Source organism: Elgaria multicarinata, chromosome 4 (assembly GCF_023053635.1).
Source record: "Elgaria multicarinata webbii isolate HBS135686 ecotype San Diego chromosome 4, rElgMul1.1.pri, whole genome shotgun sequence".
Classification (NCBI taxonomy): Eukaryota; Metazoa; Chordata; class Lepidosauria; order Squamata; family Anguidae; genus Elgaria; species Elgaria multicarinata.
This window is the reverse complement of record NC_086174.1, coordinates 148618592-148642424: the sequence shown is the minus strand read 5'-3', so window position 1 is coordinate 148642424 and position 23833 is coordinate 148618592. Positions and strand designations below refer to the sequence as shown.

General features: G+C 46.3%; 1 protein-coding gene across 1 annotated transcript in view; it reads right to left on the bottom strand.

Moving 5' to 3' along the window:
* The window catches only part of PCSK2 (proprotein convertase subtilisin/kexin type 2), a 230149-nt gene that overhangs the window by 41701 nt on the left and 164615 nt on the right, over positions 1-23833 (bottom strand). The gene's annotated exons all lie outside the window — the stretch shown is intronic.

The following is a 23833-nucleotide window of genomic DNA, read 5'->3' as shown; positions in this document are numbered from 1 at the left end:
TATATGTTGATGGACAACTTCCAAGCCCCTGCTTCTCTTCCTTATGGTTTTCTATCTTTAAACCAGACTTGGACTGAACAGCCCTTCAAATATTGGACCCTTTTAAATAGACCATTGTCCTCTGTGAAGTAGGACACAAGGTCACCCTAGTAGAAGGGAGAATTCTGGCATATCTGAAGTGAATTGTCCTGCTATAGCTGGATCAGGCTCAGCGTTAGGTCAAACTAAGAAGCAACCCAAAAGCAAGTCAAGGAACTGGCACTGGTCAAAAACACAGTTTTATCAGGAAAGTGGGAGAATTTGAGCAGCCGAAGTCCAAGCACAGATAAGCAGTCCAAGAAGCAGAGTCAAGCAGGAGGCCAAGGTCAATAGCACAAAGGTTCAGTCACTGAGCAAGGTCAGAGGAACAAGGGGCTTGTCTACACCAGCCTTTCCCCCTGGGACCCTTCCTGGATCATCCCTGTGCGTCCACAAGATGAACAGAGGATCCCGGGGGCAAGCAGGGACAATCCCTCCATTTCTCCTGGATTTCTGGGACCACTTCCCCCTCTCCGCTGGGTTTTCCCATGGTCCCAGCTTCTTCCCTCCTCCCTGTGAGTCGTAGGAGTCAGCAGAGGGAAGGAGCTGGGCCAGGGAGAGTCCAGGAACATCGGGGCTCCCCCCCACACACTTACTTTTTTGCTGGAGCGCAAGTGAATTCCCATTCACTTGAGTTCCCATCCGTGTGGGAACAAATGATGTCGCCAAGCAGAGCTACGAAGAAATCTTTTCAGACTTTGAAGTTCTGGGAAGGAAACTGAAGAACTTTGGGGCCCAGGTAGTTTTCTCATCCATCCTCCTGGTTCTTGGAAGAGGATTAGAAAGGGAAAGAAAAATACTCCGGATGAATGACTGGCTTCGAAGGTGGAACTCTTCGTGAGAGTTTTGGACTCTGGGACCACGGGCTACGCTACTTGGAACATGGACTGCTGGCAAGGGATGGGTTGCACCTCACAAGGGCTGGAAAGAATGAGTTCGGCCACAGCATGAAGAACTTCATCAGGAGGGCTTTAAACTGAATCTTACGGGGGTGGGAGACGTAAATTTTGAGGCAACAATGGATGAAGGCCAATGCACCACAGTACAGAGAACAGCTCCAACAGTGTCCCAAAATAGTGTCTGCAACAAGGTAGGAACAAAGCCAGACTATAAAACACATGGTCTTCGATGTCTATATACTAATGCCCAGAGCATGGGAAACAAACAGAATGAACTTGAACTCTTATTACATGAAGGCAAATATGACTTGATAGGTATAACTGAAACTTGGTGGGATGACTCCCATGACTGGAATATAGCAATTGAAGGATATAACTTGTTCAAAAAGAACAGAAGAAATAGAAAGGGAGGTGGAGTTGCACTATATGTTAAAAAAAACCTATCCCTGCACAGAAATACAGGCGGATGAGACTGGGAGCCCCGTCGAGAGCGTTTGGATTAAAATAAATGGGGCTAGGAATAAAAAGAATATGATAATCGGAGTCTACTACTGACCACCCAATCAAGGAGAAGACGAGGATGAAACTTTTGAGAAACAAATTGCCAGTGTTTCAAGGAAGTGTGATGTAGTAGTGATGGGGGACTTCAATCACCCTAATATCTGTTGGGAGACCATTACTGCCAAAAGCGGCCCTTCCAAGAAATTCCTGACATGTATGGGTGATAACTTTCTCCTACAGAAAGTGGTGGAAGGAACTAGAGGGTCAGCAATCCTTGACTTGTTATTGACCAATAGGGATGACTTAGTGGATAAAGTGGCAGTTACGGGAACTCTGGGGGAAAGTGACCACGTCATACTTGAATTCTTGACTATGAAGGAGACAAAAGTCGAGCATAGCCATACACGTACTGTGGATTTTAGGAAAGCTGATTTTAATAAACTCAGAACTATAATAAGTAAGGTCCCGTGGCAAGGGAGCCTAAAGAGAAAAGGAGTGCAGGATGGGTGGGAGTATTTAAAAAATGAAATTTTAAAGGCACAGTTACAAACAATTCCAACCAGGAGAAAAGATAGAAGACAACAGAGGAAACCAATGTGGCTCCACAAAAAGCTTAGAGATGACCTGAAAACAAAAAGGGATACATATAGGAAGTGGAAGGAAGGCCAGGCTACAAAAGAAGAGTACAGACAAGTGGCGCAGAAGTGCCGAAATGGCGTCAGGAAGGCTAAAGCTGTGAATGAGCTGAGATTAGCGAGGGATGCTAAAAGCAATAAAAAGGCTTTCTTCAGATACGTGAGTAGTAAAAGACAGAGGAAAGAAATGGTGGTTCAACTGCTTAATGAGGATGGCAAATCGATAACAGACAACAAAGAAAAGGCTGAAATGCTCAATTCCTACTTTGCCTCGGTCTTCTCCCAAAAGCGGGTCTATGACCCCCCTGGAAAAAGTGAAGCAGAAGTTGAGGGGGCAGGATTGCAGTTTGAGATTGATAAACAAATGGTCAAAGAACACCTAATTTCCTTGAATGAGTTTAAATCTCCAGGGCCCGATGAACTGCATCCAAGAGTAATGAAGGAGCTAGCAGAAGAACTCTCAGAACCTTTGTCTATTATCTTTGCAAAATCATGGAAGACGGGTGAGGTGCCGGACGACTGGAGGAGGGCTAACATTGTCCCTATCTTCAAAAAGGGCAACAAGGAGGAACCTGGGAACTACAGACCAGTCAGTCTGACATCCATCCCTGGGAAAATTCTGGAGCAGATTAAGAAGTCAATCTGTAAACACCTTGAAATCAATGCAGTGATTACTAGAAGCCAACATGGATTTGTCAGGAACAAATCCTGTCAGACTAATTTGATCTCATTTTTTGATAGGATAACCTCCCTTGTGGACTGTGGGAATACTGTGGATGTCATATATCTTGACTTCAGCAAAGCTTTTGACAAAGTACCACATGACATTCTGATTAACAAACTAGCTAAAAGTGGGCTAGATGGAACAACTATTAGGTGGATCCACAGCTGGCTACAGAATCGGACTCAAAGAGTACTTATCAATGGAACCTTCTCAAACTGGGGAGAGGCAACGAGTGGGGTGCCGCAAGGCTCAGTCCTGGGCCCAGTGCTCTTCAACATTTTTATTAATGATTTGGATGAGGAGGTGCAGGGAACGCTGATCAAATTTGCAGATGACACAAAATTGGGTGGGATAGCTAATACACTGGAAGACAGAAACAAACTTCAAAGTGATCTTGATAGGCTGAAGTGCTGGGCTGAAAACAACAGAATGAAATTGAATAGGGATAAATGCCAAGTTCTACATTTAGGGAATAGAAACCAAATGCACAGTTACAAGATGGGGGACACTTGGCTCAGCAATACTACAAACGAGAAGGATCTTGGAATTGTTGTAGATCACAAGCTGAATATGAGCCAACAGTGCGATATGGCTGCAAGAAAGGCCAATGCTCTTTTGGGCTGCATTAATAGAAGTATAGCTTCCAAATCATGTGAGGTACTGGTTCCTCTCTATTCGGCCCTGGTTAGGCCTCATCTAGAGTATTGCGTCCAGTTCTGGGCTCCACAATTCAAGAAGGACGCAGACAAGCTGGAGCGTGTTCAGAAGAGGGCAACCAGGATGATCAGAGGTCTAGAAACAAAGCCCTATGAAGAGAGACTGAAAGAATTGGGCATGTTTAGCCTGGAGAAGAGAAGATTGAGGGGAGACATGATAGCGCTCTTCAAATACTTAAAAGGTTAAGTTCAAATACTTAAAAGGTTGTTACACAGAGAATCTCTTCTCGATCTTCCCGGAGTGCAGGACACGGAATAACGGGCTCAAGTTAAAGGAAGCCAGATTCCGGCTGGACATCAGGAAAAACTTCCTAACTGTTAGAGCAGTGCGACGGTGGAATCAGCTACCTAGGGAGGTTGTGGGCTCTCCCACACTAGAGGCATTCAAGAGGCAGCTGGACAACCATCTGTCAGGGATGCTTTAGGGTGGATTCCTGCATTGAGCAGGGGGTTGGACTCGATGGCCTTGTAGGCCCCTTCCAACTCTGCTATTCTATGATTCTATGATTCTATGAACTCCCAGTCTTGCCTTTTTAAAAAAAAAATTATGGGTGCAACGGCGCAACATCCCTTTTCCCTCCTGGGATGTCACACTTCCCATTAGATGGCCAAGGACGATCCCAGATGCAGATAAGTCTGGGATTGCCCCACCTCCCTCCCTCTACACTAGGGGTGTGCTCCGCTCCGATTAGAATCGGAGAATCAGAAGCGAATTGGCCTGCTCCGCCTTGCCCAGAGGTGGAGTAGAAGCGGACCACGGACCCTTAGAAGCATGGTGAAGAGAAGCGGCCATAGGAGAAGCGCTTCTCTTTTCACGGAACAATCCGCCTGCCATTTTGGATAATTTCGCCCATAGGATTGCATTGTGGAAAAGAATAGGGGATAACTGTGTTGTTTTTTAAGCTATCTTTCTGAAACTTCTTGTGCTTAGAGAGTCATAGCTGGGGGTCATTTTGAGCCTACTCTCAGCTCTCTGCATGGTGCAGTCCACTTGCTATATTTTTTTTAAAAAAAATCGGGTAAAAAATGCGGGAGAGGGTAAGCGGCGGGGTTTTTTTAGCGATGACAGGCACATTCAGCTCCCAATCCTGATGAGAATTGATGACCTCATGAAGCATCCTCCAATCCCAGCATTGGAGGGGGGACTAAGGCAGAGCCACCCTGAGAGCTTTCTCCTTCAGTCTCTTTGTGGGTTGGCGTTCGTGGAGAAAGGAGTTAGTTATAGGTGCTGCCGCTGTGTTTGGAGTTGGAGGAGATTAGATTAGGATTTAGCTTGGGTTGTGTGTGTGTTTGTTTGCTTGTTTCTGACCGTTTGCTTAGTTTGCTCTGTGTTTATCCCTTACTTTGATTTTATATAAACTTTATTTTTTTAATTTTTGGAGTGTTTGGTTGGTTGGTTCCCCCCCTCCTTCCCCCTCTTAAAGCTTGACTGTGTTTCATCTTCCTTCTTTCTTCTATATAAAAAAAAAATACAAAAAAAAATATTCTCTATTTCTTCTCTCTCTCTCTCTCTCTCTTTCTCTCTCTCTCTGTTTCTTGGACTGTGTGTGTGACTGTATAATTGTGTGAGTGTGCTGTGCACACTGCTTGTGAAGTGCAAAAAAAGCCAATACAGTTTGAGCATTTCAAATCCAGTTTGGGCAAAGCATACACACTTGTCTCATTTCCCCAAATATATATTATTAGTAGTATTATTAGTAGTATTATATTATTATCATCATGAGAAGAGGGAGCAGGCGCATGTCTGTGGCTAGGCGTGCTGAAAGCAGTGGTGGTCAAGGGAAGGCTCAGGCTGGCACCAGTAAGCAGGCCACCTCTCCTGCTGTGAAAATCAAACGGGCAAGTCCGTGGTGGGGCATCTGCCGGGACTGACTCCCCCATACTAGATCTATGGCGTATCTCTGCCTGGCTCTCTGCCCGCCTGTCCTCCTCCTCCTCTGTGACCGCCTCGCAGGGATGGTTTGCACTTTGCAATGTGTTACTGCTGGCTAGAAAGAAACAAGCCATCCTTACATCACTTCCTTGTGCCCCCAGAAATGCCTGCTGCCTGCCTGCCTGCGTGCCTTCCCCCTGGGGTGCTGCTGTGGTGGGGCATCTGCTGGGACTGACTCCCCCATACTAGATCTATGGCGTATCTCTGCCTGGCTCTCTGCCCGCCTGTCTTCCTCCTCTGTGACCGCCTCGCAGGGATGGTTTGCAATGCATGACTTACTGCTGGCTTTGAAACAAGCCATCCTTGCATCACTTCCTTGTGCCCCCAGAAATGTCTGCTGCCTGCCTGCCTTCCCTCCCTCCTCCCCTGCCCACCTCTCAGGGATGGTTTGTGTGTGTCTTGCTTTGACTCAGGGGATAAGTCCTTCCTGCACTCACTTAGACTTTTTGAAGTTCCAAATCAATTTTTCAAGTGTGGAAGAAGATTCATATAAGTTTATCTACTCCCCAATTCATGGCATGTTGGGATTTCCTTTGAAATGGCCCCATTTAGCTGTCTGCAGCTTTAAATCCCTGAGATACTGGGGTGTCCGATTTTCAAAAATTCCCCCAAAATCAGCGGAGGCTTGGATTGGCTTGAGTCTTGGCATGCATGTGTATACATGGATAAGCTGTCATGGTGCCGAGTTTGAGGTTTCCAATGTGAAAATTGACGTAGTTCTAGAATGGGACTTGATTTGGAGTGAGTTAAAAGGTTTAGCCCCGCCAAAAATCAGGGGATGATGGGATTTGCTTGAAATTGCCATGAATGTGGATCTAGATGGCATCTGTGAGGGTGCCCACTTCAAAAAAAATTTATCTGTCAAAACGTCAGAGTAAATCCCATGTCTGAAAATGGGGTGTCCGATTTTCAAAAATTCCCCAAAAATCGGGGGATGATTGGATTTGCTTGAGTCTTGGCATGCATGTGTATACGTCCATGAGGTGTCATGGTGCCAAACTTGAGGTTTCTAACTTTAACAGAAAAAAAGTTGCTTGAGGCTTGGCATGCATGTGTATACATGGATAAGCTATCATGGTGCCGAGTTTGAGGTTTCTAACGTGAAAATTGACGGAGATATCAAAAGGGGTGTGAATTTGGGTTACAGGTGATGCAAGTCATTGCATCACCCATAGAAACTTGAGGTTTCTAACTTTAACAGAAAAAAAGTTGTAGGGTTTTTTGGATTTCAATGCAAGCCTATGGGGGTGGGTGGGGAAGCAGAGCTCCGACCCGGATCCGGAGCTTCGCAGCAAACCGGAGCGGACTATAGGTGGAGCGGAGCGGAGCCGATCCAGAAGTTGCGGATCTGGAAGAGAAGCGGATTGGGGGGTCCGTGCACACCCCTACTCTACACCCTATGGTGTAGACATACCCAAGGATACATGGCACTGAAGCTGGTAGAAGATGGTGGACAGTATCTGATGGTGACATGCTGCAAACTCAGATAGTGTTAGTGGGCTCCACTGAATCTTTCCATTATGCGAGTAGTTACCCATTACGCTTGCAGAACCGGTCGGCCATGTTCCGCAATGTGTTGCGCAATGACTACAAGCAGTTGCACGATGGGAATGCACCATAGGTTGCACAGGAGTTACGCAGAACTGCTTGCGTAACCGTGCTTTAGTTGAATTCTTCTTTTGTGCAAAGTTCAGAACCTAGTTTCCACTAGTGAAACGTCATTTGCGCAAACAGAATGACACAGTTGGATAATGCCCATTGTTTTCAGCAATGGCTATGCTGATACTAAAGACTGATTTATCATTTATTTATTTAAAACATTCATATACCGCTCAGTTATCTAACACAGTTTTCAGAGCAGTGAACATAGATATAAACAGTAAAAGAAAGAAGATTTAAAAAATGCAAAATAAAATTGTTTGATTTAAAAACAAAGGAGCCAGAAAAAACAGTTGGGGAAGGCTTCTCTAAACAGAGATGTTTTCAGGAGGTGCTGGAAGCAGCCTAGTGTTCGTACCTGCCTGCCTCCAGGGGCAGGGAGTTCAACAGAGAATGGGCCACTACCCGAAAGACTTATTGATTTAGTTTGACCTAATGCTGAGCCTTATCCAGCTATAGATTGATTTCGGGAACCAGAAGGTTCGACCATATAACACCTGCTCTGGTCCGCTTGCACTGTCTGTCTGTATGTTTCTGAGCCCAATTCAAGGTGCTGTTTTTGACCTATAAAGCCTTACACGGCTTGGGACCACAATACCTGATGGAACGCCTCTCCCGACATCAATATACCCGGTCGCTACATTCAACATCTAAGGTCCTCCTCCGGGTGCCTACTCCGAGAGAGGCTCGGAGTGTGGCAATGAGGGACAGGGCCTTTTTGGTGGTGGCCCCCAGACAATGGAACGATCTCCCTGACGAGGCTCGCCTGGCGCCAACGCTGCTATCTTTCCGGTGCCAGGTTAAGACTTTCCTCTTTGCCCAGGCATATGGCAGCATATCTTAATCACCCACATGTTTAGTTTTTTTAAATGGTTTTTAATGCTTTATGTATGTATGTTCTGTGTTTTAGAATTTTAAATTTTGTATACTCGTTTTCATCTCAATTTTAGAATTTCTGTAAACTGCCCAGAGAGCCCTGGCTATGGGGACGGTATTTATTAAGTGAAATAAATAAATAAATAAATAAATAAATAAATAAATAAATATTGCTAGAGTTTTCAGAGCCCCACTCAGGGCTCAGTTGCAGTTCATTATGGGTCCTCTGACAAAAGTCCTACTCATGAGAAAGGCCTTGCTCCTGGGGGGGGGGGGGGGAGGAAACAGCAAGTGGGCTTCAGGAACCTTCTTGATCAGCCCCAGGATCCTCTGAAGTATCTTGATCCCCAGGGACATCTGGTTCAGGAGGCTCTAGATTGTCGTCTGAAGAAGATTCCTCCAGAGGGGCGGGGGGCATGGCATGTATAGAAGGATCTCTTTATCCCACCCATTTTAATGCATGCAAAGGAAAAGGAAAGGAACCTCTCGTGCAAGCACTGAGTCATTACTGACTCTTGGAAGGATGCCAGCTTTCGCTGACATTTTCTTGGCAGGCCTTATAGCGGGGTGGTTTGCCATTGCCTTTCCCGGCCGTTATTACCTTTCCCCCAGCTAACTGGGTACTCATTTTACCGACCTCGGGAGGATGGAAGGCTGAGTCGACCCAAGCCGTCTGCCTGAAACCAGCTTCTGCTGGGATCGAACTCAGGCCGTGGGGAGAGTTTCAGCTGCAGAAACTGCTGCTTTACCGCTCTGCGCCACACGAGGCTCAATGCATGCAAAACTCACCCCCTTTTACCTTTGCACCTTATCTGCAAAACCAGATAAGCACAGCTGATTCTTGTGCAGTGCTCAAAGTTGTGCAATGCTCAAAGGAATTCTGCTGAAGTAGAACACTCAAATGTATTTATTTTGAGGATAAATATATCTTTAATATGCCATGATTGAAAATGCACTATATATCCTTGAGACAGATTTGATAGGGTTGGAAGAGTGTTGTACTTTTTTATACCTGGGTTTTGCTATGGAGATTTATTTCGGGTTCAGTTTAATTTTCACCAAAACAAATTAAAGAGAAGTGAGCTGGTTCAAGCTGAATTACATGAAGTCAAAAATAGATGAAGTCAAGGCTCAGAAATTGAAGTGAATTGAAATGATGTGGGTTGGAATTTAAAAAAGAGAGTGTTACACAGTGCAATCCTAAATATGTCTGTTCTGAAGTAAGTTCCATTGAGTTCAATATAAAGCAATCAGATAAGTTTGCATTAAAATATGAACAACAATGCTTCTGAATTTTCATGCAAACTTAAGGGGGGGGGGACTTCAAGATGATCCAAACTTAAGATTGGAAAAATGTGAAACTAAGAGAAATGGAAATTTCCAGATCTGTCCATCCCTATCTTGTGGCAGTGAGGAAATAACGTGTTGATAATCAGCAAAAGTCCATGACCTCAGTGTAGTTTAGTACATTTCTACTGCAGCACAGAACATGGAAGCAGCATTTCTCTTTCCTTCCCTATAACTCTATACGTCAAATTTAAGTGAAAAGGGAAACAAATGTCAAAGTGACCTCTTCACTTTTCAAAAGCAATGCTGAAGTTCTAAAGAGACAAACTAGGAAAGTATTTCCACAGACTTTGAGCCTGAAGCTTTGCACCAGGTGCCAATTATGCATTTCAAAACAATACAGAAAATCTACTGCTGAGAACAATATACTTAAAAAACCCAGCAACTTTAGATTAAAAAGAAAGAAAGAATCGTTTTCCTTCCACCTTAAAGTCCAAAAGAATTATGTTTCCTAGTGAACTTGATAAAGTCATGTGATCTTACAGGGAGAGTTAGTACCACCACGATGCCAGCCTAATTAAACACATGAAACTTTAAATGCCGCCTCCACAGCGATATTCCTTTTCTTTTCTTTGGAAAATGAACACTGTTATTTAAACCTAACAACCAAGTGACAAATTAATGGGCTGAATTAAATATTAGATACCACTGCAAAAGGCCAATATCAGGTCTTTACAGCCTCTGAGCCCTTGTGTTGGCCATTTTGTCCTGTTCTTCAAAAAGGCAACCTTTTTGGAACAGGAGCTATAAAAAAAAGGACTTGCATTGTGTTATTAATTCCATCTGCTTCAGGCAAACTGGAGATAACCATTGGGCACCATGGGACTGCAATGAAATCATTTTACAGGATCCCATCCTAGTTTCACAGATGTATTTATTTATTTTTTCTACCTGAAGGAATATAAATTGGATAGAACATAAGAGAAGGTGGGTCTGGTATAACTGCATCAGTGGAAATACAATATCTGCTTCAAAAATCAAACCTGCCAGGTTACCACAGCATTCCTAGCCTCGGGTGACTGAAAGACAATAACGGAGAAAGCCATTGCTATAATATCAGTTCAAATTACATGGAGCCATTCTATATCAGCTGGGCATTTTAGCTGTTCTGAACAGCCACATCCCTTAATATTCACTCTCAAACATTAGGAAATGGTTCCTTTGGAAGATGGATGTACTATTAACGTCCTACGGGTTTCAAAGTAGAAACGTTCCCCAGCTAAACTTGGAATTCCATCACCAAAATCTCCCACCCTGCTGAGCAGTCTGAGCCTACAGAGATTTGAAGGTTCGCTCCAGGTTCAGCCAGGGGTCATCAGTAGGGTGACCCTATGAAAAGGAGGACAGGGCTCCTGTATCTTTAACAGTTGTATTGTAAAGGGAATTTCAGCAGGTGACCTGCCCTCTTTTAAATCTGGTCACTCTAGTATAGCTCCTGCAGCTTTAACTGTTGTGATGAAGAGGGAATTTCACCAGGTTCTCCATATACACAAATGACACCTGCTGAAATTCCCTTTTCTATGCAACTGTTAAAGATAGAGGAACCCTGTCCTCCTTTTCATAGGGTCACCCTAGTCCTCAGGCACAGAGAGTGTCAATTCAAGAGCAATCACAAGATCAGAATGTTTTAGAAAAACGCTCTTGAGATGTTCAGCAGTTGCTGGATTCTACGTATCTTCTTTGCTTTCTATGAGTTGAGCCACAAGGATCTTGTGATAAGGTCTTCATGTTAGAAAAAAGGTATTATCATGTAAACAACTCAGACCAAACGGCTTGCCAAAATATGTATTAGGCCTTAGCTGGACCTACCAGTCTAGCAGGATGGAGGGGTGAAGATCTCAATATATTTTTATCGTGCGATCTCCCCCTCTGTTCACACGCGGCGTGCGACGACCTCAGAGGAAGAGGCGTCGCACCTGCCATTTTGTTTTTTCTTAAAGGAGAAGATGCGCACGAGCGCCCGTGCGCAAAAGGTAAGTTTTTTTTTTAAAAAAAAATCCCCACTCCCCCACCCCACCCCCAATGAGTGCAGTGCTCCTGAGGAGCTCTGCACCCTGTGCATGGGTCCTGGCTCCTCGCAAGGAACCGTGAGGAATTGGGACAAACTGTGATTCCCAGCCACATATTCCGCGGTCTCAGGATCAGCCTGGGACTGCAGAAAAACTGGGCTCAAAGGGTAGGGCGAGATCCCAGGGCAAGGGAGGGATCATCCTTCCCTGATCCCAGGATCCCTTGTGCGTCATGTGAATGCACAGGGACGATTCTGGGGCTCACCCTGGGATTTCGCCCTTAGTGTCTCAATCCTTGCTTTCATGCAGCCTTAGACCAACCTCCTCCAATCCAGCACCCTAAAGATATGTCGGCTACAATTCCCAGCATTCCTATCCATTGGCCCATCTGGGTGGGGATAATGGGAATTGAAGTCCAAAACATTTGGAGGCCACTACATTGGGAAAAGCTGCCTTAGACACATTCCACATAGGGTGGCCAGGTGTCCTCTTTTACAGAGGACAGTTCTCTATTTGAAGTGTTGTCCTGTCTAATTCTACTTTAAAGATAATGAGCCAAAATAGCACCTGAACAGCTGATTAAACACGCAGGCACACAGGTCATCTGGTCACAGATACCCACACTGCTGAGATATACTTTATTTCTATTTAAATTATAATAATTCCTTCTAGATTTGCACCTATACATATAAATTAACGTATGCACACTTTATGAAAATATGTTATCCATTTCCTCTTTTTCGGCAATACGTAAGTGCTCACCCTGTCTCCACAATTCCACATCTTCTAAAGGAGGGCTGGATACTGGTCTGAGGGAGCACTGGGCAAAGTATTTTCCAGTGGGCCCCTTAGTGGGTTTTCATAGCAGTTGTAGCAGGCATTGGCAGTGACTTAAGCAGTGTCAGGTGCCTTGGAACCATGGCTTAAATTTTCCAAAATGCCCAGAGCTGGGGACATAATGGGAAATTTAAATGAAATTTAAATGCAGCTGCCAGGAGGTCATGGAGCACCAGGCCAGAATTTGTTGTTGCTGTTGCTTCTTAAAGAGGGCCCCCTCAGTTGCCCTAGGATGCCAGGTGCTGGCACCACGGTTGTCGTTAACTTTGCCCTTCTGGGAACATTTCCTCCTAACTTTCCCCTTCTGGGCCCATTTCCTCCTCTGTTCTAATCTTCTGACCTTCTCTCACAGCTACCCCCCCTCCTTGCTGTGCTTTCTGCACTTTCTCCAAGTGAGAGCAATAGCAATAGCTCGGGCCTCATCTCCTTTGGACCGCTGCAATAACCATCCCACAACTGAAAGCCAACAGTCATAGGGACACCCTGCATTTCAGGCTCCCAGAGCCAGACATCTCTCTTTGCTGTGTGGAAAATGTCAAAGAGGGAGAACAAAAATGACCTCTGCTCTCCTTCAGCTCTGGGACGGTGGTTGTGTGAAAGCAGCTGCATCAGTGATGAGGAAAAAGAGATGAAAGATACTGCCTTATTCCAAGTCAAAACATGGGTCCATCTAGCTCAGTATTATCTAAAGCAGGGGTGGGCAATCTGATCCCTTCCAGATGTTCTGGAGTACTACTCCCATGATCCCTCACCACGCTGGTCAGAACTTGTGGTAGCATCTGGAAGGCTGTGAGTTGCCTAATCCTGGTCTAAAGTTGAACTGATGGCAACATTGCGAGGTCTCTAAGAAAGGTCCTTCCTAGCTACCCAAGATACTTTGGCTAGATCTACCAGGATTCAAGATGGAACCTTGAATTCCATCTTGCAAATCATGCATTCTACTACAGGGTTATGTTCCCTTTGTAATGCATCCTGGTGGGTATTGAACCTTTTCAGGCCCTGGTACCCATTGCAAGGACTCCATGCTATATAGTGGGAAGAAAAGGCACACACAGTCAAGAGAAGAAAATTTGAAGAGGAGCTGATGAAATATTTGCAGGGTGGGTGACATTTAGAATTGCCCTTTCGAATTTCCTCTGGCAGCACGATGTAAACGTTGGAGTTGCAACATGATGTATAGTGGGCTATTCTAAATAAAGGCAGGAGAACGTAATGGCATAAAGATGGCGTTCAAGATGGCGTTCTTGAACGCCATCTTTATGCCATTACGTTCTCCTGCCTTTATTTAGAATAGCCCACTATATATCATGTTGCAACTCCAACGTTTACATTATGCTGCCAGAGGAAATTCGAAAGGGCAATTCTAAATGTCACCCATCCTGCAAATATTTCATCAGCTCCTCTTCCAATTTTCTTCTCTTGGCTGTGTGTGCCTTTTCTTCCCACTCAACAGAAGGCTTCTCATGGGGAGCTTTCAAAGACTTATTAAATCATGGCAAACACGACTCCATCCGTCCTCTGCCTGACTCATTGTAGCAGAGAGCAACACTACTGTGCAACTACCATCAAATCTGAAGGCACATCTGTGATAATTCATCAGCTTGGCAAACAGCTGGACAACTGAGGGGGCAGATGAAGCCTTATGCAGACATTCAGCCTGCACATGTGAGGGCTAAAAGGGTGGGCGCCGAGGAGGTGCACAAGACCCTCCCTCAGTAGCTCTATCAGTGGAGGATGGTGGCTCTGATGTCCGTGGGGGTGGTAATTCCACTCCAGGTTTCAGTCAGAACCCTAAGGAGCCATACAAGGTGCTTCACCACCCCACTGATCCCCAAGCCCATTGGCTTTGTCCTCCCTGTTTCCAACCTCGCTGCATTGAGCAGAAAGGTTTATAGCCTTGACACAGTTGGGAACCTTGATAAAGAAGTGTCCCCAAACTGTGTGGAAGCTTCTAATCTCATTAGGGACATACACGGATTTTGTTCCCATGAGCAAATGATACGAACAAGTCCCATTCACAACCACAAGTGTGAACAGCAGCACTGTTCTGTGGAAATTTGCACCGTTTCCCAATCTCACATTTGCTTTTGAAAGTGGATATTTGCACAAGGACATACTGGTGCAAATGAACATCTCCCCCCAACCTCATTTTTACAAGGGCTGTGCTCCGCTTCGCTTTGGTTCCTAGAACCGATAGCAGAGCATGGAGCAGCCTGATTCACCTCCGACAAAGGCGGAGACGGATTGGGTCGGGGGAGCTGTGGATCGAGACCAAGTGGATCGAGACCAAGCAGATCCTTCGCCTCGATATGGAGCTTTGGAAAAAAAGGTAAGTGTGGTTGGAGGGGGGCCTACCTGGCACCGCCGCAGTCCATGTGGTGTTGGTGGTGGAGCCAGGTAAGGGGGCAGGAGGGGAGGGGGCTTACCTGCCTCCGTCACGGTCCAGCAGCAGCTTCAACTGAGGCCCAGGCCTCCTGTTTGAGGCCTGTGCCTCAGTTGAAGCCCCACCAGACCAAGACGGAGGCAGGTAAGTGGTGAAGGGGGAGGGGTGTTACCTGGGGCCGCCACCACTGCAGGGGCAGGGGGAGCGGGCTTACCTGCTGCCGGACTGCGACGGAGGCAGGTAAGTGGGGAGGGGGGCCTTACCTGGCTCCCGATGCTTGGATTTGCTTCAAACTGGGCATGAATGTGGATACATGTATAAGCTCTCATGGTGCCAATTTTGAGGTTTCTAATGTTAAAATTAAAAAAGTTATAGGCATTTGATTTTCAATGCAAGTCCATGGGGGGGTGAAACACGGAGCTCTGATCCGGATCCAGAGCCCCGCAGAGGATTCGGAGTGGAGCATAGGTGGATCAACGCGGGGCGGAGCGGACCCAATCTGGAAGTTGCAGATCGGGATCGAGTGCGGATCGGGGGGTCCGTGCACAGCCCCAATTTTTTACACTTTAGCCTATGGAGGAAAAGTGTGCTTTTTGAGTGCACACTTTTAAAAATGTGGTGTTCCCCCCACCCCGATTGAAAATGCTAATTTTTTCCCAGTGGAAAAAAGAAGAAGACCCATTCGGAACTGTGAGCTTCAAGGGGAGAACTTGAAGAAGCTCAACAAGCTCAAACATTGCGTTTTCGACCATCCCTACCTGTATTCAAATGAACGTTGAGTAGAATCTCCCTTCAGACTTTGCTGCTAATCACAGCAAGGCCAGGAACAGGGATGGCAGGGATGGGGATCCTGGCACTGGGGCTTCCACGTGCCCCTCGCCTCACCACCGTTTTAGCCTTCGCATGTTGCAGGCTGACTGCCTGCATACGGCTGTAATCGCGGCAGAATGTCACCTCCCTTTTCTAGATCCCTTTCGCATCTCCCATTGAAGCAAGGCCATTGATCCATTCCTTGGCTTCCATTTTAACTTCTCAAAACAAAGTTAGGCACAACCTCCTGTCTCTCCTGCCCCCTCCCTGCAAGACTGTTACATAATATTCTGCACTCCCCAGACAGAGAACATCTTGAAATGCCTCAGGTATGTATGAAACGATACACTAAGGCAAAAGAAGATGTAGCCCTTCCACTGAACTCCAGCCCACATTAAAAAAAAATTCCTGCTTCTAATGCAAAACACCCACCCCTTTCAAGGACTATGCAGCTCTCCCCCCTCCAGTCTCTTCACTGGAATCAATCTCAAGAAATCATACTTTGCTCAGAAATCCTCTGTTCATGCCTACAATGACTCAAACCGTATCTTGAAGGGCACTTCTGTGATGCCTGCATGCCTTCATTCACCAAAGTAAACAAAAACACTGCATTAATATGGGAAGATTCCATCGCTCGGTGCCATGATCACTGGGTGTTTGGCCTGAAGCCTAGCAGTGCAAGCAGAATGACAGAAAACGACACCTTTTTCTTTCTTTTATTATTTTTAGTTCAATAAGCTTTGGAACAGGTTGTTATGTGTCTCTGTTTTCTTGTTGTTGTTGTTGTTGTTATTATTATTATTATTATTATTATTATTATTATTATTATTATTATTATATTTATTTGTATCCCGCCTTTTGCCCAATGCTGGGCCTCAAGGCGGCCTTACAAAGTTTAAAACATACATGGGGTGGGGGAGGGAAACAAAACCATAAACGTTTAAAATACACAACAAAATTATAAGACATTAACATAGATAGAGGGCCAGATTATTCTCCAAAGGCCTGCTGGAACAAAAAAGTTTTAGCCTGCTTCCGAAAGCCCATCAAGGAGGGAGCCAGCCTAGCTTCCCCGGGAAGAGAGTTCCAGGGCACCGGAGCAACCACCGAGAAGGCTGTTAGATATAGAAAAATATGTTGCTTTTTCAATGTTATGAGTATATTGTAAAGAGATATGGCCAATAGATTGTATGGATGCTGTAGAGATAAATATAATAGCTAATGCATTATTAAAACATGATTATAAGGAGTTTTTGGTTCTGAAAGGGCTAACAGCTAAAAGCAATGTTATTGAAAGACAAGGAAATACACCAGGTGAAAGGTCTTTTTTTTAGCTGAAGATAATGAAAACAACAAAAATAGCTGAGAGAAAAACATGAGGGCATGACCTAGCAGGAGGGTTGTTTTTTTATAGCAGAGATAACATGAGTAATGGAATTGTGTGTTAGACTTACTGGAGCCCCTCAGGATTTATAGCCTTGTGGTTAAGATAAGGGGAGAGAAAACACATCTGTTGTTTGAACTCATGACCTTATGGGGGGAATGTAATTGAGAGGAATTAAGAAGGTGTGCTTATAGAGATAAACGCCAAATATGGAAGTATGTAAACAAGAGTGGGTGGACTATCTAATGAGAAAAGATGAGAGGTAAACAGGGGAGGAGTTACAAGGCGTACCAGGATAGGCTGTAACCCTTGGAATACCTGACCAATGGGTAACCAGGGGAGGGACCACTTCAGCCGAGTTAAGGGTATAAAATAGCTTCACATCAGCTGGTGGGTGTGCCTATCTAGCTTAGGCACCCAGACTTGCAATTCTGTTCAATAAAATCAGAGTGTTAACTTTCACCACTTTGTCCAAGCAATTTCATTTCAAATCATGTTTCTAACAAGGCCCTCTCCCATGTTCCCACCAAGTGCGCCTGTGAAGATGGTGGGACTGAAAGAAGGGCTCCTCCAGAAGATCTCAAAGCACGGGCAGGCACATAAGGGAGAATACGTTCTTTAAAATTTATTTATTTATTTATTTATTACATTTTTATACCGCCCAATAGCCGAAGCTCTCTGGGTGGTTCACAAAAATTAAAACTGTCATAAAACAACCAACAAGTTAAAAACACAAATACAAAATACAATATAAAAAGCACAACCAGGATAAAAACCACGCAGCAAAATTGATATAAGGTTAAAATACAGAGTTAAAACTGTATAATTTAAATTTAAGTTAAAATTAAGTGTTAAAATACTGAGTGAATAAAACGGTCTTCAGCTGGCGATGAAAGGAGTACAGTGTAGGCGCCAGGCGGACCTCTCTGTGGAGCTCATTCCACAACTGGGGTGCCACAGCTGAGAAAGCCCTCCTCCTAGTAGCCACCTGCCTCACTTCCTTTGGCAGGGGCTCACGGAAAAGGGCCCCTGTAGATGATCTTAAGGTCCGAGTAGGTACATATGAGAGGAGGCGTTCCTTCAAATAACCTGGCCCCAAACCGTTTAGGGCTTTAAATGGCAATACCAGCACTTTGAATTGGGCCCGGACCTGGACTGGCAGCCAATGAAGTTGTAAAAGGACTGGCGTAATGTGATCTCGCCGGCCAGTCCCTGTTAGTAAACGGGCTGCCCTGTTTTGTACCAGCTGAAGCTTCCGGACCATTTTCAAAGGCAGCCCCACGTATAACGCATTGCAGTAATCCAAACGAGAGGTTATCAGAGCATGGACCTGAGCCCAAATAACATGGACCTGAGCCATAGAGGGCTTATCAATGTATTCACACTATAAAACCGTATAGAGCTGAGCTGAAGTCTTGCTTGGTCTTTTATAAATGGCACCATTTCCACTCAGTGAGGAATTTAAGAGTAGGGCATGTGTAGACCTCCCAGCGTTCCGGGAGGTGGGGGGAGGATTTCGCGGTATTCTGCTCACGACATCCTCCCCCTCAGTCCACATGGGCCGCGTGATGTCCCGGGCATCGGGCCCATTACAGGAGCCATTTTTTTTAAAAAAAGAATATGAAGAGCTGGAGTGCATGAGCACTCCAGCAAAAATTTCAGGTAACCCCCCAACAAAAAAACCACTCCTGCTCCCCTCCACACCACCGATGGGCATGGAGTGCCTGAGGAGTCCCATGGCCAGTTCCAGGCTCCTCACGTTTACTTTCAAGGAGCTGGGATGAAACTGGGCCGGCCGGCCACACCTACTGCGGTCTTGGGACAATCCCAAGACAGTGGGAAAAATCAGGATACAAGTGATGCCAGTTATCCAGGGGAAATGGAGGGATCATCCCCCCCTGCCCCAGGACCCTCTGTGCATCATAGAATCATAGAATAGCAGAGTTGGAAGGGGCCTACAAGGCCAATGAGTCCAACCCCCTGCTCAATGCAGGAATCCACCCTAAAGCATCCCTGACAGATGGTTGTCCAGCTGCCTCTTGAATGTCTCTAGTGTGGGAGAGCCCACAACCTCCCTAGGTAACGGATTCCATTGTCGTACTGCTCTAACAGTCAGGAAGTTTTTCCTGATGTCCAGCTGGAATCTGGCTTCCTTTAACTTGAGCCCGTTATTCCGTGTCCTGCACTCTGGGAGGATCGAGAAGAGATCCTGGCCCTCCTCTGTGTGACAACCTTTTAAGTATTTGAAGACTGCTATCATGTCTCCCCTCAATCCCAGTTCAAACATGCCCAGTTCTTTCAGTCTCTCTTCACAGGGCTTTGTTTCCAGACCCCTGATCATCCTGGTTGCCCTCCTCTGAATACATTCCAGCTTGTCTGCGTCCTTCTTGAATTATGGAGCCCAGAACTGGACACAATACTCAAGATGAGGCCTAACCAGGGCCGAATAGAGAGGAACCAGTACCTCACGTGATTTGGAAGCTATACTTCTGTTAATGCAGCCCAAAATAGCATTTGCCTTTCTTGCAGCCATATCGCACTGTTGGCTCATATTCAGCTTGTGATCTACAACAATTCCAAGATCTTTCTCATTTGTAGTATTGCTATGCCAAGTGTCCCCCATCTTGTAACTGTGCATTTGGTTTCTATTCCCTAAATGTAGAACTTGGCATTTATCCCTATTAAATTTCATTCTGTTGTTTTCAGCCCAGCACTCCAGCCTATCAAGATCACTTGAAGTTTGTTTCTGTCTTCCAGGGTATTAGCTATCCCACCCAATTTTGTGTCATGCACAGGGATGATCCCAGGGTGATCCCCGGGATAAACACTGGTGTAGACATTTCCTAGGAAAAAAAAATGGGCACTTCTGTACTGTACAGTAGGGGTGTGCACGGACCCCCCGCTCCGCTTCACTTGCAGATCCGCCATTTTCTGGATCGGGCCGCTCCGCCCCGCCCCCGCTCCGCCCACTTCCGCTCCGCTCTGCTCGGAGCTCCGGATCCGGATCCGGAGCTCCGTTTCCCCCCCCCCATAGGCTTGCATTGAAAGCTAAAAAATTATACAACTTTTTTTCTGTTCAAGTTAGAAACCTCATGTTTGGCACCATGACACCTCATGGGGATATACACACGCACGCCAAGTTTCAAAGCAATCCCATCATCCCCTGATTTTTGGCGAATTTTTGAAAATCGGGCACCCCACACACAACATCCCTGCGAGGTGGGCAGGGGAGGAGGGAGGGAAGGCAGGCAGGCATGCAGCTGGCATTTCTGGGGGCATAAGGAAGTGAGCCAAGGATAAGCCAGTAATGCATATAAAATGGAATAAATCAATAAATAAACAAAGGAGGGGTGGAATTAAAAGCAGCAGTGTTGCTCAATAAACAGCAAGAAGAATTTTTTTAAAAAGGCTATATCTGTCTTTTACCAGCAATAGGGGGACGTGCCCGGGGGAGGGGGAAGTAGCTGCCAGTTCAAGACAGCCACCAACAGCTCTGAGAAGAAGTAAAACGCTCACTTCAACTCATAACAGGCATTGCTCCACCACTGAAAAGTGAGCATTCACTTCAACTCATGATAGGCATTGCTCCGCCGTTTTACTCTCTTTGGAAGGCTCTAATGGCCTTCCAGTGCAGGAGAGAGTGGGGGCACGTCCACGATGAGATGCCCTAGGGGAGCTCATCCCCTTGCACCACATCTATTCAGTTGTTCACCAAGGTTAGGGTGGGGAGCAGTGCTGTGTTTCTATCTCTTATTCTTGGCTTAGTATATGATTTCAGGTTGTGTTTGTGCATTTGGTCGGGCTACTGTGTTAAAAAACACGGGGAAAAGCCCGTTCAGATGAAGAAAGAGAAGTTTCCCAGAATCCCAAGTTACCCGTTTTGCCTATGCCCTCCTCCAACTTTGGGATCATCATGACCGGGAGCTGACTCTGCCCCTCAGCCCTTTGAAAAAGGTATTTTTCCCGCCGATTTTTTAAAAACTTCTAGCGCGCGACCCGTACGATGCAGAAAGTTGAGAGTAGTCTCAAAATGACCCCCATCCACGACTCTCTGTGCACAAGAATTTTCAGAATGATAGCTTAAACCCCCCCCCAGTTATCCCCGATTCTTTCCCTCAATGCAATCCTATGGGCGAAAAGCCGAAAACGCCGTTGGAGCCGCGCGGTTGACCCGATTTTCACAAAAATATAGCACGCGACCCAGACAACGCAGAGAGGTGAGAGTGGTCTCAAAATGACCCCCATTCACGACTCTCTGTGCACAAGAATTTTCAGAATGATAGCTTAACCCCCCCCCAGTTATCCCCGATTCTTTCCCTCAATGCAATCCTATGGGCGAAAAGCTGAAAACACCGTTTGAGCCGCGCGGTTGACCCGATTTTCACAAAAACATAGCACGCGACCCAGACAACGCAGAGAGGTGAGAGTGGTCTCAAAATGACCCCCATCCACGACTCTCTGAGCACAAGAATTTCTAGAACGATAGCTTCAAAAACAAAGTAGTTATGCGCGATTATTTGCCGCAATGCAATCCTATGGCAAAATGTTTTCAAGATGGCGACCGGAGCGCTCCGCCTGAACTAGGAGCTCCGAAAAATGGGCGCTTCTCTTTGCCTTGCTTCTAGGGGGTCCGCGGTCCGCTCCTACTCCGCCTCTGGGTAAGGCGGAGCAGGCCAATCCGCTACTGCTTCTACGCTCCTAATCGGAGCGGATCACACCCCTACTGTACAGCACAGGCCCACAACTTTTTTGGAACTGTGGGTACATTTGGGAATTTATTTTATTTTATTTATTTATTTATTGCACTTATATAAAGTGCAATATAAGTGCAATATAAGCCTCCCATAGCTACGGCTCTCTGGGCGGGTTACAGAAATTCTAAAGTTAAGATAAAAACGAGTATACAAAATTTAAAAATCTAAAACACAGAACATACACACATAAAGCATTACAAACTAGGGGTGTGCACGGACCCCCCGCTCCGCTTCACTTGCAGATCCACCATTTTTCGGAGTGGGCCGCTCCGCCCCGCCCCCGCTCTGCCCACTTCCGCTCCGCTCCGCTCGGAGCTCCGGATCCGGATCGGAGCTCCGTTTTTTCCCCCCAATAGGGTTGCATTGAAAGCTAAAAAAGTATACAACTTTTTTTTGGTTCAAGTTAGAAACCTCATGTTTGGCACCATGACACCTCATAGGCGTATACACACGCACGCCAAGTTTCAAGGCAATCCCATCATCCCCTGATTTTTGGCGAATTTTTGAAAATCGGACACCCCATTCACACCCCTTGGGATAGCTCCGTCAATTTGCATGTTAGAAACCTCAAACTCGGCACCAGGGCAGCTTATCCATGTGTTCACATGGACGCCCAGACTCAAGGCAGTCCCATCATCCCCTGATTTTTGGCGCGGCTCTAACCTCTAACGCACCACCCATCACACCCCTTTCGATAGCTCCGTCAATTTGCATGTTAGAAACCTCAAACTCAGCACCGTGATAGCTTATCCATGTGTCCGCATGGACGCCAAGTTTCAAGGCAATCCCATCATCCCCTGATTTTTGGGGAATTTATGAAAATCGGGCACCCCATTCAGTCCCCTTGGGATAGCTCCGTCAATTTGCATGTTAGAAACCTCAAACTCGGCACCAGGGCAGCTTATCCATGTGTCCACAGGGACGCCCAGACTCAAGGCAGTGCCATCATCCCCTGATTTTTGGCACGGCTTAACTCACCCCAAATTGTCCCATTCTACAACTATATCAATTTGAATGTTAGAAACCTCAAAGTCAGCACCAAGATAGCTTATCCACGTGTCCACATGGACGCCAAGTTTCAAGCAAATCCCATCGTCCCCTGATTTTTGGCGAATTTTTGAAAATCGGGCACCCCATTCAGACCCCTTAGGATAGCTCCGTCAATTTGCATGTTAGAAACCTCAAACTCGGAACCAGGACAGCTTATCCATGTGTCCACAGGGACGCCCACACTCAAGGCAATCCCATCATCCCCTGATTTTTGGCACGGCTTAAACTTTTTAACTCTCCCCAAATCAAGTCCCATTCTACAACTACGTCAATTTGCACGTTAGAAACCTATCCTTTGGTCCCATGACAGCTTACCCATGTGTCCCCATGGACACCAAGTTTCAAGGCAATCCCATCATCCCCTGATTTTTGGGGAAGTTTTGAAAATCGGGCGCTCTCCAGTATGTCAGGGATTTAAAGTTGCAATTGCAGACAGCTCAATGGGGCCAGTTCCAAGGAAATCCCAACATGCCACGAGATAACCCTAAATCTTCTTGCACATTTGAAAAAGGGATTATTGAACTTGATAAAGTCTAAGTGAGCGCAGGAAGGACTTCTCCCCTGAGTCAAAGCAATACACATACACCATCCCTGCAAGGCGGGAAGGGGAGAAGGGAGGGAAAGCAGGTAGGCAGCATGCATTGTAGTGCCGCAAGGATGGCTTGAGCACTAACGCATAGCAAACCAACCCGTAAGCGGGCGCAAGGAGCAAGTGAGGCAAAGATGGCTGGTTGTTTCTTTCTAAGCCAGCAGTTACGCCTTGTGGGGCACAGAGGAGGACGACTGGGAGCAAGCGTGCCGGAGGGTGCTGGGCACGAACCGCAAAGCCCATCTCCCAGGCACCAGGCGGGCAGAGTAGGCGAGGAGTCAGTCCTGGCAGATGCCCCGCCACAGCAGCACCCCGGGGGAGGCGGGCAGACGGGCAGGCAGGCAGGCAGGCATGGGTTGGCGGGCCCAGAAAAGCTGGTACCTTGCACAAGTAAGCCATAGATCTGCGGGGGAGTCAGTCCCAGCAGATCCAGCTACCTCACAAGGACGGCTCCCAGGCAGGCGGGCAGGCGCATCCACTGTAGTGGATGTGCTCAACTCGGCGGGTGCACTACAAGACGAGTTGAAGTGAGAGCTCACTTCTCAGGAAACGTAGTGGCTGCGGAAGAGGGGTGGGACGAGACCGGGGAGAGAAGCTGGACCAGCTTCTGCTACTAATCCTCACCCACATCCTGGAGGACCACAGCATC